The sequence below is a fragment of the Neophocaena asiaeorientalis genome, unplaced genomic scaffold (genome assembly GCF_003031525.2).
Source record: "Neophocaena asiaeorientalis asiaeorientalis breed wild unplaced genomic scaffold, Neophocaena_asiaeorientalis_V1.1 scaffold100, whole genome shotgun sequence".
Lineage (NCBI taxonomy): Eukaryota > Metazoa > Chordata > Mammalia > Artiodactyla > Phocoenidae > Neophocaena > Neophocaena asiaeorientalis.
In genome coordinates this window covers 1,455,406-1,469,233 of record NW_020173955.1, presented here as the reverse complement: position 1 = coordinate 1,469,233, position 13,828 = coordinate 1,455,406, and the positions used below count along the sequence as shown (strand labels likewise).

At 35.9% G+C, this 13,828-nt stretch overlaps 1 protein-coding gene across 3 annotated transcripts in view; it reads right to left on the bottom strand.

Moving 5' to 3' along the window:
• The window catches only part of WDPCP (WD repeat containing planar cell polarity effector), a 350,773-nt gene that overhangs the window by 231,734 nt on the left and 105,211 nt on the right, over positions 1 to 13,828 (bottom strand). The window lies entirely within an intron of this gene.

Here is a 13,828-nt window from a genome sequence, read left to right as displayed (position 1 = left end):
GTAATGGTAGATATACTAGATGACTTTAAAACAACTCTCTTAAACATGTTCAAAGAACAAAAATGTAGACAAAGACAAGAAAACAATGTGTGAACAAAATGGAAATATCAATAAAGAGACAGACAACCTGAAATAAACCAAAAAGAAGTTATGATGCTGAAAAGTACAATAACAGCAAGGAAAAATTCACTAGGTGGATTCAAAGGCAGACCTGAGCAGGCAGGCAGAAGTTGTTCTAGCCAGGGCAATTAAGTATGAAAAAGAAATAAAAGGCATCCAAATTAGAAAGGAAGAAATAAGATGATCTGTTTGCAAATATGATCGTATATGGAGAAAACCCTAAAGACTCCACAAAAGAAAACTGTCAGAACTAATAAATGAATTCAGCAAAGTAGCAGGATACGAAGTCAACAGACAAAAATTAGTTGCACTTGTATCCATCAAAATTGAAGAATCTGAAAAGGAAATTACAAGATCAATTCCATTTACAATAGCATTAAAAAGAATAAAATACTTAGGAATTAACCAAGAAAGTGAAAGACATGTTCAATGAAAAAACAATGCTGAAAGACATGAAAGAAGACAGATAAATGGAAACACATCTCATGGTCATGGATTGGAAGATTTAATATAGTTAAAATGTCAATACTACCCAAAGCAATCTACAGATTCAACACAATCCCTATCAAAATCCCAACAACATATATTGCAGAAATAGAAAAACTCATCTTAAAATTTAAATGGAGAGACTTCCTGGTGGCGCAATGGTTAAAAATCCATCTGCCAGTGCAGGGGGCATGGGTTTGATCCCTGGTCCAGGAAGATCCCACAGGCCGCGGAGCAATTAAGCCCAGGCACCACAACTACTGAGCCTGCGCTCTAGAGCCCATGCTTGCAACAAGAGAAGCTACCGCAATGAGAAGCCCGCGCACCGCAACAAAGAGTAGCCCCCGCTCGTCACAACTAGAGAAAGCCCGCACACAGCAATGAAGGCCCAATGCAGCCAATAAATGGATAGATAAATAAATAAATAAAATTAATAAAAAATAATAAAATAAAAAGTTTGAAAAAAATTTAAATGGCATCTTTAGGGACCCCAAATAGCCAAAATAATTGAAAAAAAGAGAAAAGAACAAAACTGGAGGGCTCATAGTTCTTAATATCAAAACTTATTACAAAAGTCGAGTAATTCCAACAGTGCAATACTGGCATAAAAACAGCTAAATAGACCAATGGAATAGAACCCAAATCCCAGAAGTAAACCCTTACATATATGGTCAAATTTTTGACAAGTGTGCCAAGACCATTCAGTGGGAAAAAGGACAGTCTTTTCAACAAGCGGTGCTGGGAAAACGTGATATCCACGTGCAGAAGAATGAAATTGGACCCTTACATAAAACCATATATTAAAAACTCCAAATGGATCAAGGACCTAAATCTAAGACCCCAAACAATAAAACTCTTAGAAAAAACGTAGGACAAAAGCTTCATGACATTGGATTTGGCAATGATTTCTTGGATATGACACTAATGGCACAGGTAACAAAAGAAAAAATAGACAAATTGAAATTCATGAAGTTTTAAAATCTTGTGCATCAAAGGACACTATCCTTAGTAAAACAATGCATTACTTAAAAAGTCATGCATTAATACAAGATCCACTCAATGTGCAGGATAGGCCTATAGATTTTAATGTAACAGAATAGGAAATATTCAATGATATTGTTTCAGGTTACATTTTGCAAATAACCTTTGAGAAACTACCACTAGTGTAGCTTTGATTTAGTATCAAAGATTAATATTATCTGAAACACAATTATCTGAAACAGTTATTTAAAATACTACTCCTTAAAAAAACAAAAAAGCTCATTATCCACAGATCCACTGAATAAAAACGCAACTCACACCATTGGAGAAAATATTCTCAAATCATATATCCGGTAAGGGATTAAGATACAGAATATATAGAGAACTTCTAGAACTCAACATCAAAAAACCAAACCACCGGATTCAAAAATGGGCAAAGGACTTTAGTAGATATTTCTCTAAAGAAGATATATGTGGCCAACAAGCACATGAAAAGATGTCCAAATCACTAATCATTCAGGCAATGCTAATCAAAACTTCAAGGAGATACCACTCCATACCCATTAGAATGGCTACTACAAAATAAATAAATAATAACAGAAAATAACAAGTGTTGGCAAGGATATTAAAAAATCGGAACCATGTGCAATGTTGGTGGGAACGTAAAAATGGTGCAGCTGTTAACGGAAAGCAATATGGCAGTTCCTCAAAAAATTAAAAATAGAGTTACCATATGATCCAGGCACTCCACTTCTGGGTATATACCTAAAAGACTTGAAAGCTGGGTCTCAAAGGGATATCTGTACACCCATGTTCATAGCAGCATTATTTGCAACAGCTGAAACTGGGAAGTAACCCAACTGTCCATATACTGATGAATGGATAAGCAAAATGTGGCACATGGCATATACATACAATGGAATATTCTGTCTTAAAAACGTTAATTCTGCAATATGTTACAACATGGTTGAAACTTGAGGATATTATGCTGAATGAAATAAACCAGTCTCAAAAAGACAAACACTGTATGATTCCACTTACATGAGTATTTAGTCAAAACCATAAAGAAGAAATTGTAATGGTGGTTGCCAGGGACTGGGGGGAAGGGAGAATGTTGAGTTATTTAATAGGTATCGAGTTTCAGTTTTACAAGATGAAAATTGTTATGGGGATGATGGTGATGACTGCACAACAATATGATGATATTTAATACCACTGAACTGTGCACTTGAAAATGGTTAAGATAGTAAATTTTATGTTATTTGTACCTTACCACAGTAAAGAAATATATATATATATATTTGTAATAATTTGGTCTCTGATTTATTTCATGTCTTAATCTTGCTTCTTAAATGATGCTGTTTTTAATCACATTATTATCTAACATGCTGTTTATTAATTACAAGGATGCTATGTAAAGCACATATTTCTAAATGAGCAGATACCTAAACCAACAGTAAGGGCACATCAGATTACTCTCCAAATATTACTTTGCTAGTTTCAATGAAAGGGAATCAGATTACAAAACTGTTACATAAAAAAGCCTTAAAGCTTAATTGTATTTCATTAAAGAAAACATCAAAATGAATGATTTTTAACTAGATGCATACCAACTTTATATACGCTATAGATAAAATTAACAGGAGATTAAATAATTTCATACTGTAAAAGTATAAAATCTTGTAAGCTCCAAAACACCAGCAGTGTAAAGAGCCAACATTCAATTTTAGGGATTTGAAACTGAACGCTCCTTTAATAGCTCTGTTGGAAGTTGTTAGAATGGTATTTCAAGTATTTTCTGTAATTTGAATTAAACATTACCTTAAAAATGCTGAGCTGGGGGAAAAATGTTAAGAACATCTCCAAATCTAGCATAACAGTTCAATGCTCTATTGTTTGTTGCCTTAACAAAATGAATGTCTACAACGAATTCACAAACCACCTGGAGATTCAAACTGACAATGAAATTGCAATGACAAATCATGCCACTAGACATTAGTTTTAACCAGAGATGCTTCTCCGAGAAGGCAGAGAAGACAGACAACCTTATTATTAGTATAACTGGAAACGTGCTGATACTCCCACCTGACCAAAAATCCTCTCTTCCAACGTATTATATTACCTGTGAAATGTAGCTTATAAAATAATCAGTACCGATGCATTCCTTCATCTGATTAACAAGGGGAATTCACTCTAAAGAGAACAAGGCCTGTGAAATACCAAACAGGCAACTTTGATTGTGTGCATCTGGGAGTGGGGATGGGGGCATGTTTGTAGCCTTCCTGGAGTATGGGAATGTCCTATCCTGCTATAAGACTGCAGTGAGAATTCTGGTTTTGAAAGCTCTTCCTTCTAAAATTCTCTGTAAATCAAGAACAGAAATCATGAGATTTTTAAGAACAACAACAGGGAAAAACCTTTTTCTCTTAGCAGTGAGAAGAATTCATTTAGCAGAATCACAGAAATTTTAAATAAGGTGAAAGGTAAGACTCCAAGAAATCAGATTTTGGGAATAATGCACACCTACTCTATATAAGAAAAGGAGATGATGTTTTGCTCCTCAGAAAGAGAGGGAGGAAATGGGGAGAGCCAGAGGGAGCATCCTGTGTGCTATCCCATTAGATCCATCCAGGCACTCTATGCCCAATGTTTAGTAAGGAATTTAATGCAAGCCACATTTTTTTTTTCAGTAAACTGCATAATGAAATAATTATGGTCAAGCTTGATCTCAGAAAATGTTATTTTCTACTTTCTATTAACAAATGTAAAATTATCTGCTATTTGCCATACCAACTCACTTTTTTTGAATTTTATTTTATTTTTTTATACAGCAGGTTATTGTTGTCAATTTTATACATATTGATGTATATATGTCAATCCCAATCTCCCAATTCATCCCACCACCACCACCACCCATCTCCCCCACACTTTCCCCGCTTGGTGTCCATACGTTTGTTCTCTACATCTGTGCCAACTCACTTTTAGCAAATCACTTTCTTCCTTCATTAAATACATAGGAAAAGTTTGTGAATTGTAAGAAGTTTACTGAAGGAATACCATTCCTTTTATCATACTCCTTACGTCATAAATCACTTATCGTTTTAAGCCCACTTTATATCACTTTATTATAAATGAAGCAATGAGAAATAGCATTATCATGATTTTCATATTTAAACATTTATATTTTATTATCACTGCGTCATTTTAATTTGACTTTGTTTTAGTAACCTCTCTTTCAAATGCATTCCATAATTTATTTCTAAGTTTTTTTAATAATATTCTTCAAAATCGAATGTTACTGCATTAATTTAATTTAAAAATGAAGTCATACTTTTTCTGAAAACTAAGTCAACCTTATTTGACTGACTGGTTTCACAATTAGGTTATATGGCAGTATTTTATCCAAAACTGAAAATTCAATCAGCAAATAAGACAGCTCAAGATGTTGACAAAAACATATTTAAAGCAGGCGAAAAGATAAAAGCATTTGATTTAAAATACTGTTTTAGGAAGAGGATACTGAAATAATATTTCAATTTTTCCTAACACTTTCAGAACATATTGAATTAATTAAGGTAACTCTAAATGAGAGAGGCAAAATCTTAATAAAGCTTTAAAAGACTAACAGGTAGTAAATCCTTTTGCAAGTCAGGTGGTTTCCAATTGTTTGCTTTCAGCCATTGAATAACAGCCTGAATGAGTTAACGGTTAACACATCATTGAAAACAAGTTCTGATAATAGGCTACCATGTGATTTTGTTTTGCAAATGACATGGAAGGAGTCCAAAGAACTCCCACCTTATTTATGTGAATATGGTTTCTAAGCACATACATCTGTAACTCTGGAAAATACAAATAAATTTGAAACTCAATCCAGTCTCATTCTAATACTCATCCACATATATATAAACTAATCAGAGCAGAAAAAGTCCCATCCATTAACAGATACATTTCCATTAAAATTTTACTTTTAATATTTAATAATTATCTAAAATTTATAACATTTGTTTTGATAAACTGTATGCTACTAAGAATTGTAATGGGCTTCCCTGGTGGTGCAGTGGTTGAGAGTCTGCCTGCCAATGCAGGGGACACGGGTTCGTGCCCTGGTCTGGGAAGATCCCACATGCCGCGGAGCGGCTGGGCCCGTGAGCCATGGCCGCTGAGCCTGCGCGTCCGGAGCCTGTGCTCGGCAACGGGAGAGGCCACAGCAGTGAGAGGCCCGCGTACCAAAAAAAAAAAAAAAAAAAAAAAAAAGAATTGTAATGATAAAATTTATTACACTTAAAGCCATAAGTGGCAGATTGAAAAAAACAAAAAATTAGTTTCAATTTATATTTTTGATAAAGAAGTATGATGACACTGGGATCATGAAAAGACATTTTAGCATTAAAATATAATAAAGTAAGATAAAATCATGTCAGGAGACTGTACTGGGAGTTTGACATTAAGGATGTATAGAAACCTCAACTTTTGACTTCAAAGAGAGAGCTACCTATTTTTTAAATAGATGATGGCAATGAATATTTAGATTACACTTTATATTTTTTGAAGAATGATATAACAGTTCTGGTTAAAAATTCAATATTTATAATACATTGGAAATTACAACCTTTACAACTGTGTAAACATGATATATTTTAGATGTTAATTTTTAAATAGGTGACGGAATATGTAGGGTTTTTTTTTTAATATTAGTAAGACCTTAGTTTTCTAAACATGGCAAGAAGTCCTCAGACAAGTCACAACCTTTGAAACTGAGTTTCCTAAACTGTAAAATGAGGATAATATCTACTCATTCTACCTCAGGATTAAATTATGTATGTAATATTATGAATGTTCACTACATATATGTATATGCATACATATATATGCTTTCAGTTAAATGTAAAACAGTATGATTAAATTTATGAGGGCCTAGAAAAATAACACCTCCCTTAATTTTGAGTACTTCTTATATGAACTAGACAGATCAAGGAAGACATCACATGACAAATCCCAGCTGTAAGTCATGAAAACTTGATTCATTTCCAGGGGCTATATATTAAATTGAACATATAAGTAACTAAATTCTTTATGTGCCACAATTATTTCAAATTAAACTTGATCAAATATGGGTAGGTATTACAAAACTAGACTTGGGAACTAAGGCACTGAAATGTTCAACTAAAAAGGAGCAAAGGTCTTAGATTTAGAAGCAATGCTGTAGAGGGCCATCCTTACCCAGTCAATCCCAACTTTTGGGGACCGTCTGCAACTTCCTATCTTTACAATGAACACTTTGCAACATAAATTCTAAGGCCTGCAAAAAGGTTATGAAACCAATAAGAGTAATATATGCCCATTCTCTGGGCCTCCATCTACAGTTCTCATTTGTTCCATTTAGATGGAGCCAACCATATTCCCCAGGCAAACCAATCATACTAGACTATAAATATATATTAGAACAAAAGATAATTTTAAATATACATTTTATAATCTAAACTGTTCTTAATTCTCTCTATAGCCTAAGCTTGATAATTTTGCTAAATGATTTGATATACAAGTTAATAATAAGCTATTTACCAAAAAATTGATAATATATAAATTTTTATTAAAGTGTCAAATTACATCTGGGAAATTTCTGATATGTTCAGTATTTCACAAGTTCTTCCAATCATTTTCCAATATAATTTGCGTTTACAAAATTTCTGTTTAGCTAGAAAAGTTTGAAACTGCTTAGGTTCATTAAGCCAAGATTAGTCTTCCAACTCCACAATGGCAATTTTAAAGGCATTCTGCTCCTTCCCATTGTGAGGAAGATATGTTGTGTTCCATGAGGCATTTACAGATGTATAAGACACAGTCTCTGAACTCAAGGAAATTTCAGTCTAATAACTGATACAGAAAAGTTGAAAGTAATGTACAGTGAACACCACAAAAATTCTACAATTAACATTTTACTATATGGTATTTTCTCACATTACTGTATTTGCTTTATCTATATTTTGATTTTTTATGGGCTAACTATTCATCTTTCTATACATCATTAATCCATCTTATATTTTTAATGCATTTCAATGAAAGTTGCAGGCATAAGTATGTTTCACCCCAGATACTATCATTAACTAGAGTTTAATAATTTTTAGAGATGTTTTTAGAAAAAATTCACAAATATGAAATGCACAAATCTTATATCATTTGCAGATTTTTACAAAAGCTTATACCTCTGTAATGCAAACTCCTATCAAGAAATACACCATTACTGTCAGTCAAAAAGTTCTTTCATGCTCGTTCCCAGTCAATCCCCACCCCAACTCCCACCTCTGGAGCACTGGCTCCGCAACCCCTGGGCCGAGGACCGGTACTGGTCCGCGGCCTGTTAGGAACTGGGCCACACAGCAGGAGGTGAGGGGCAGGCAAGCAAGTGAAGCTTCATCTGCCTCTCCCCATCACTCGTATTACCACGTGAACCATACTATGCCCACCCCCATCCGTGGAAAATTTGTCTTCCACCAAACCGGTCCCGGGTGCCAAAAAGACTGGGGACCGCTGCTCTAGAAGGAACCACTGTTAGTGATTTTTTTTTTTTCCCACCACAGATTAGTTTTGTAGGTAACTTTTAAATTCAAAATTTAAAACAAAGAGCCGGGAATTCCCTGGTGGTGCAGTGGTTAAGAATCCGCCTGCCAGATGAGGGGACACTGGTTCGAGCCCTGGTCCAGGAAGATCCCACATGCCACGGGGCAACTAAGCCCGTGCACCATAACTACTGAGCCTGCGCTTTAGAGCCCGTGAGCCACAACTACTGAGCCTGCGCGCCTAGAGCCCACGCTCTGCAACAAATAGAAGCCATCTTAATGAGAAGCCCACGAACCGCGACGAAGAGTAGCCCCCACTCACCGCAACTAGAGAAAACCCGCGCACAGCAACAAAGACCCAACACAGACATAAATAAATAAATGTAACAATTTTTTTAAATCCATCTTTAAAAAAAAACAAAGAGCAATCAGGCTGAAGAATCAAAAAAGAATTCATGTGGATCGATAGGTGTGCAGATACACGATAAATAAAGCAAAATGTTTAACAATTATAGAAATTAGGCGCTAGGTACTATATAGGTGTGCCAGTTATCAATTTACTATCTCTCAGCATTAAATCTACCTTTATTTGCCCTGCTTTATGACAATGGAACTAGACCCTCTAAACACTTCTTCGCCAGCTTTAGAGAGGGCCCTATCAGGTCACTACAGCAGCAGAGAAACACTTCCCTTCTGGATTCCAGTTCTCTATTATTATTAATTAGTGTGAAGGCCCAAGAGCACTGATGAGAAAGGTCCAGCTGTGGCCTCAGGCCCTGTGGCCATGGTAGGTATGCCCTTTTTGAAGAGGCCTGCATCCAAGCTTTGGGAAGAAGGGCTCTCTCCCAGTCTTTCTTCCTCATCCTAGTATCAATAGTAGGTGCTGCTCTTTCACAACTGCTACTTCTGGGACCCTTAGACACAGAGCTCTTTTACCTCTTCTAACAGTTAACCACCCCTCCTTGTTCTAGTTAACAATTCATCATATTAAATTTTCAAATAACCTGTATAGTTGTCTCTCCTGACTGAACTCAGACTACTCTCAAGGATATTTACTGTACAGCTTGTCTGTATGTCTGACAATGTTGGGGGAGGGAGGAAACAGGGAGATATATTTTAAAAGATTGGCAGAATGTTGATAATTGTTGAAGCTGGATGATGGACTGAGAAAATTATACTGTCTCTTCATTTTGTTTATGTTTGTAATTTTTTGTAATAGTTTTTAAAAGTGGAGGGCGGGGAAGAAAGGCTTCATATAGGCCAAAGCATTTGGAGAGAGCCTGGTGGAATGGATTTTGACAGGCATAAATGGAGGCCTAGATTCCAGGTGAGAAAAAGCACACAGTGAAAATGGCAGCAGAATACTGAAGGACATATTTGAGCAATAGCAAGTAAGCTGGCTAAAGTAAAGGTGTATAATGCAATTGAATGTTTGCTGAGATTTTTTTTTTCCTCCCCTTTAACCTTCATGTCAAGGTGTTAGTTCTTCATACTCAATTGCTTTTTTTTCCCCTACTCTCCTGTCCCTACCCCATACTTCTACTTACTATCCAAAGTCTAGCTCTTACCCATTCTTCCCCATCTCTTATTAATCATAAATTGATCCATTTCAGAGTCTTTTCATATATCTTTATTTTTTTAAACAGTGGGCGTAATTATATCTGTCTTGGGACACATTTAGGAGAAAATATAGGAATGTTTGTGCTTATATAGCAGTATTTTTTACATGTAAAGCCATTAGCAGTGAAATGAGACAAGTTTTCATAATCTCTAGTTAGTAGGGGATAAGAGAAAACATTAATTGATTTACTATTATTTAATAACTTGTGACTTTTTATAATCGCAAAATACACCTATACATACAAGAATGAGTATGCGTGTGTCAACACATTATCTCCGGGAAGGGGCTGGTAATATTCTTTGTTAAGCTGAGTAGTGAACTGACCAAATAATAAAATTAATACCCATTATTTTCTCCACCCACCAATACATTTAAAGCACCCTTAGGCTACTCTCCAGTGACAACTCTCTCTGTCCTTCCTTAGGAATGACAAAAATCATAAAATTTGACTTACAAAAAACATTTTTGCTTAATCCAAAATGAAAATATTATAAAGTATAAAAGCAGCTAGAAATTTAAGAACTCATAATAGAGATAACATCAGAGAGAGCACATATATCCAAATAAAACATATATTATGATGATTCATAAAAAGCGCATATGAATATGGACCTGTTGCACACATTAAAATATATAGACACCCCAACGGAGCTCCCTTCTTTCCTAACCCCCATTATTGGTAGGGTCTGAACCTACCATTCTACTTCAAGCTTCAACAAGTGGCACATGCTCTTCCACCTATTTAGAATGTGGCGGGACATAGGTATTCCAGAACAGTAGAGAGCAGAAGAGAAATGTTGTTCGATGTCACTCAGGCGATGACTATGCTTTCCTATGCCCTCCTGAGGAGGCAGTGCTGCGGATGCTAAGTTTCATTCAAGATCTAGGACAATGCATTGTTTGTAAACTCTGCACACCAAAACTGTCAATGTGAGTTCTTCCAGAATAAATCAGCAATGGTTAAGACAAGAATTGGGTTTCTTTCCTGCCTCGCACAGGACTCTTCCTGTGTAGTCAGTATCACAGACAGCAATGCACTCCATAGGGTACCCATGGGCAAAAGAAATGCCTCCACAAAGATATGCTGCAGCTGCTCCTGCTCTAGATGACGTCTTGCTTCCACTAAGTTCTGGCAGCCATGCAACAGAACTTTCTGTGATAATGAAAATGTTTGCTAGTCTATCACATGTGGCTATTGAGCACTTGAAATGTAGCCAGTGTGACTGAGAAACTGTATTTTTAAATTAATTTTTATTGACATAGAGTTGACATATGTTAGTTTCAGGTATACTACAAAGTGATTTGATATTTGCATACACTATGAAGTGATCATCATAATGAGTCTAGTAACCATCTGTCTCCATACAAAGGTATTACAATATTATTGACCATATTCCTAATGCTGTATATTACATCCCCATGGCTTATTTATTACATAACTGTAGGTCTGTACATCTTAATCCCTTACACCTATTTCATCCACTCCTCTATCCCTTCCCTTCTGGCAAACACCTGTTTGTTCTCTGTTATCTATAAGTCTGTTTTGTTTCATTTGTTTTGCTTTTTACATTCTATACATAATTGAGAGCATGTGGTATTTGTCTTTCTCTGACTTACTGCACTTAGCGTAATACTCTCTAGATCTATCCATGTTGACAAAAATGGCAAGATTTCTCTTTTTTTTTATGTCTGAGTAATATCCATATACCACATCTTCCTTACCCATTAGTCTATCAGTGGATATTTAGGTTGCTTTTATATCTTGGCTATTGTAAATAATGCTGCAATGAACACTGGAGGTGTTTTTGAATTGGTTTTTCTGTTTCCTTTGGGTAAATGCCCATAAGTGAAATTGCTAGATCATATGGCAGTTGTATTTTTAATTTTTTAAAGAAACTCCATACTGTTTTAAATAGTGGCTGCACCAATTTACAATCTCACCAACAGTGCTTAGCAGTATTTTTTGGTTAAGCCTCCTCATGCAAGGAAAACAAAAACAAACAAATGAGACTACATCAACTAAAAAGCTTTTGCACCACAAAGGAAACCATCAGCAACACAAAAAGGAAGCTTACTAAATGGAGAAGATATTTGTAAACAATATATCCAAAGTATATAAAGAACTCATATAACTCAACATCAAAAAAACAAACCCAAACAACTCAATTACAAAATGGACAGAGGACCTGAATTGAAATTTTTTCAAAGAAGATGTACAGATGGCCAAAAGACACACGAAAAGATGCTCAATATCACTAATCATCAAGGAAACGCAAATCAAAATCACAAGGAGACACCACCCTCACACCTGTACAAATGGCTGTTACCAAGAAGACAACAAATAACAAGTGTTGGTGAGGATATAGAGAAAAGGGAACCCTTGTATGCTAATTTTATTTAATTTTTATTAATTTAAATGTAACAGCCACATGACAATGCAATTCCAAAGCCTTAGTTTTAAAAAAAAAGCAGGGACTTAACACATGTATGTTTGCAAATTGTTGAATGTCAACCCAAAACACTACCTGCAACACTGCAAAGTGGTTCTACCTCCTCCTACCCTAGCTGCCTGGCAGAAACATCCATTTGTCCTCATTCAGACAGCACCTCCTTTGTGAAACTGTGGCAGCCCAGAGTTACTAACTTGTTACTTAACGATTACTAACCAGGTCACACCATGTTGTCATTATGGGTTTACATATCTGTGTTCCCTGCTAAACTGGGGCTCTAAAAAGGCAGCAGTTGTGTATTATTAACTTCCCCAGAGCCTAGCAGAATGCCACATCCTAAAATCCTTGCTCTATTATCACACCAGTCTTCATTTAACCAATCCATACTCTTCAATTTATCACACCAGTCTTCATTTAACCAATTTATCACACCAGTCTTCATTTAACCAATCCATACTCTTCACTACTCTACCATCTGAAATCTCATAATCCCACCATCCATAATGAACATCTTAGAACTGGAGAAATTACAGGTCATATTATCTGTACCAACGGGTGTGGTGTTTTACTTCTACATACAATTGCTCAGTAGAAAACACTGTAAAATAGTGGAAACGATGCATATTAGAAACTCAAGTTTTCTAAAGAGAAATAACGAGAAAGTAGTTAGACACAGGAGTTTGGAATTCAGGACGAGACACAAATTTCGGAGTTTTTGCCATAGAAGTGGCATTTTGAAACTATGCAACTCATGAATTAGATCACTAAGGAATTAAGTGTAGACAGAAGAATACAGGCACTCCAAGGTTAAGAGGTCAGAAGTGAAAAAGAACTTGCAAAGAACACTGAGAAGGGGCAACCAGTGACATACAGGAAAACCAGGAAATATGCTGTCTGAGAGCCACGTGAATAGTTATTCAAGGAGGAGAGAGTCATTAAGCTATGATAAATGCTATTGATAGATCAAGTTGGAAAGTAAGGTTCTATTTCTTTCACACAATAGCAAACCCTCCAAAACTGAAGAGAAAAACTGAAAGATACCACTTGGCATTCAATCACCAGTGTAACCAGAAGTTACACCAATGTTTTCTAATACAGATATTTCTTTCATTTCATTACACATATGCTATTCCAGATCATCACATCTTCCTCTTATCTTAACATCCACATGAAACAAGGTTTCAGTGAGCACAATTTTCCTGGGCAGCACTAATTTTAAACGAAAACCTCGTTATTTTACCAGCTGAGACTGACTGAAATAACCAGTGTCTCCCATTCAGCTGCCACGCTTTCCTTAGAAATGCAGGTTTGGCATAATTTAAAGGTCAAGATGGTTTAAAGAGCATTCAGTTTCCAAAAAAGAACGGACAAAAGTGTCAACATTCACGGAAGACTTCGAGAAAAAGTTAGACTGTGAACTCCTGGAAGGGAGGGGCTCATTTCCCACAAAGCTGGAGCTCAATATTTTTCACTTAACTTGAGAAAAGCTGTATCTTACTGCGGGGAGGTGGCGTGAACTTCAGGGCACTACGCCATCCAGAACACTGTTGCCCGAACACTATGCACGCAGAGAGGGACCGGCGAGCTCGCAGGCATCCGCGCAGAAGATC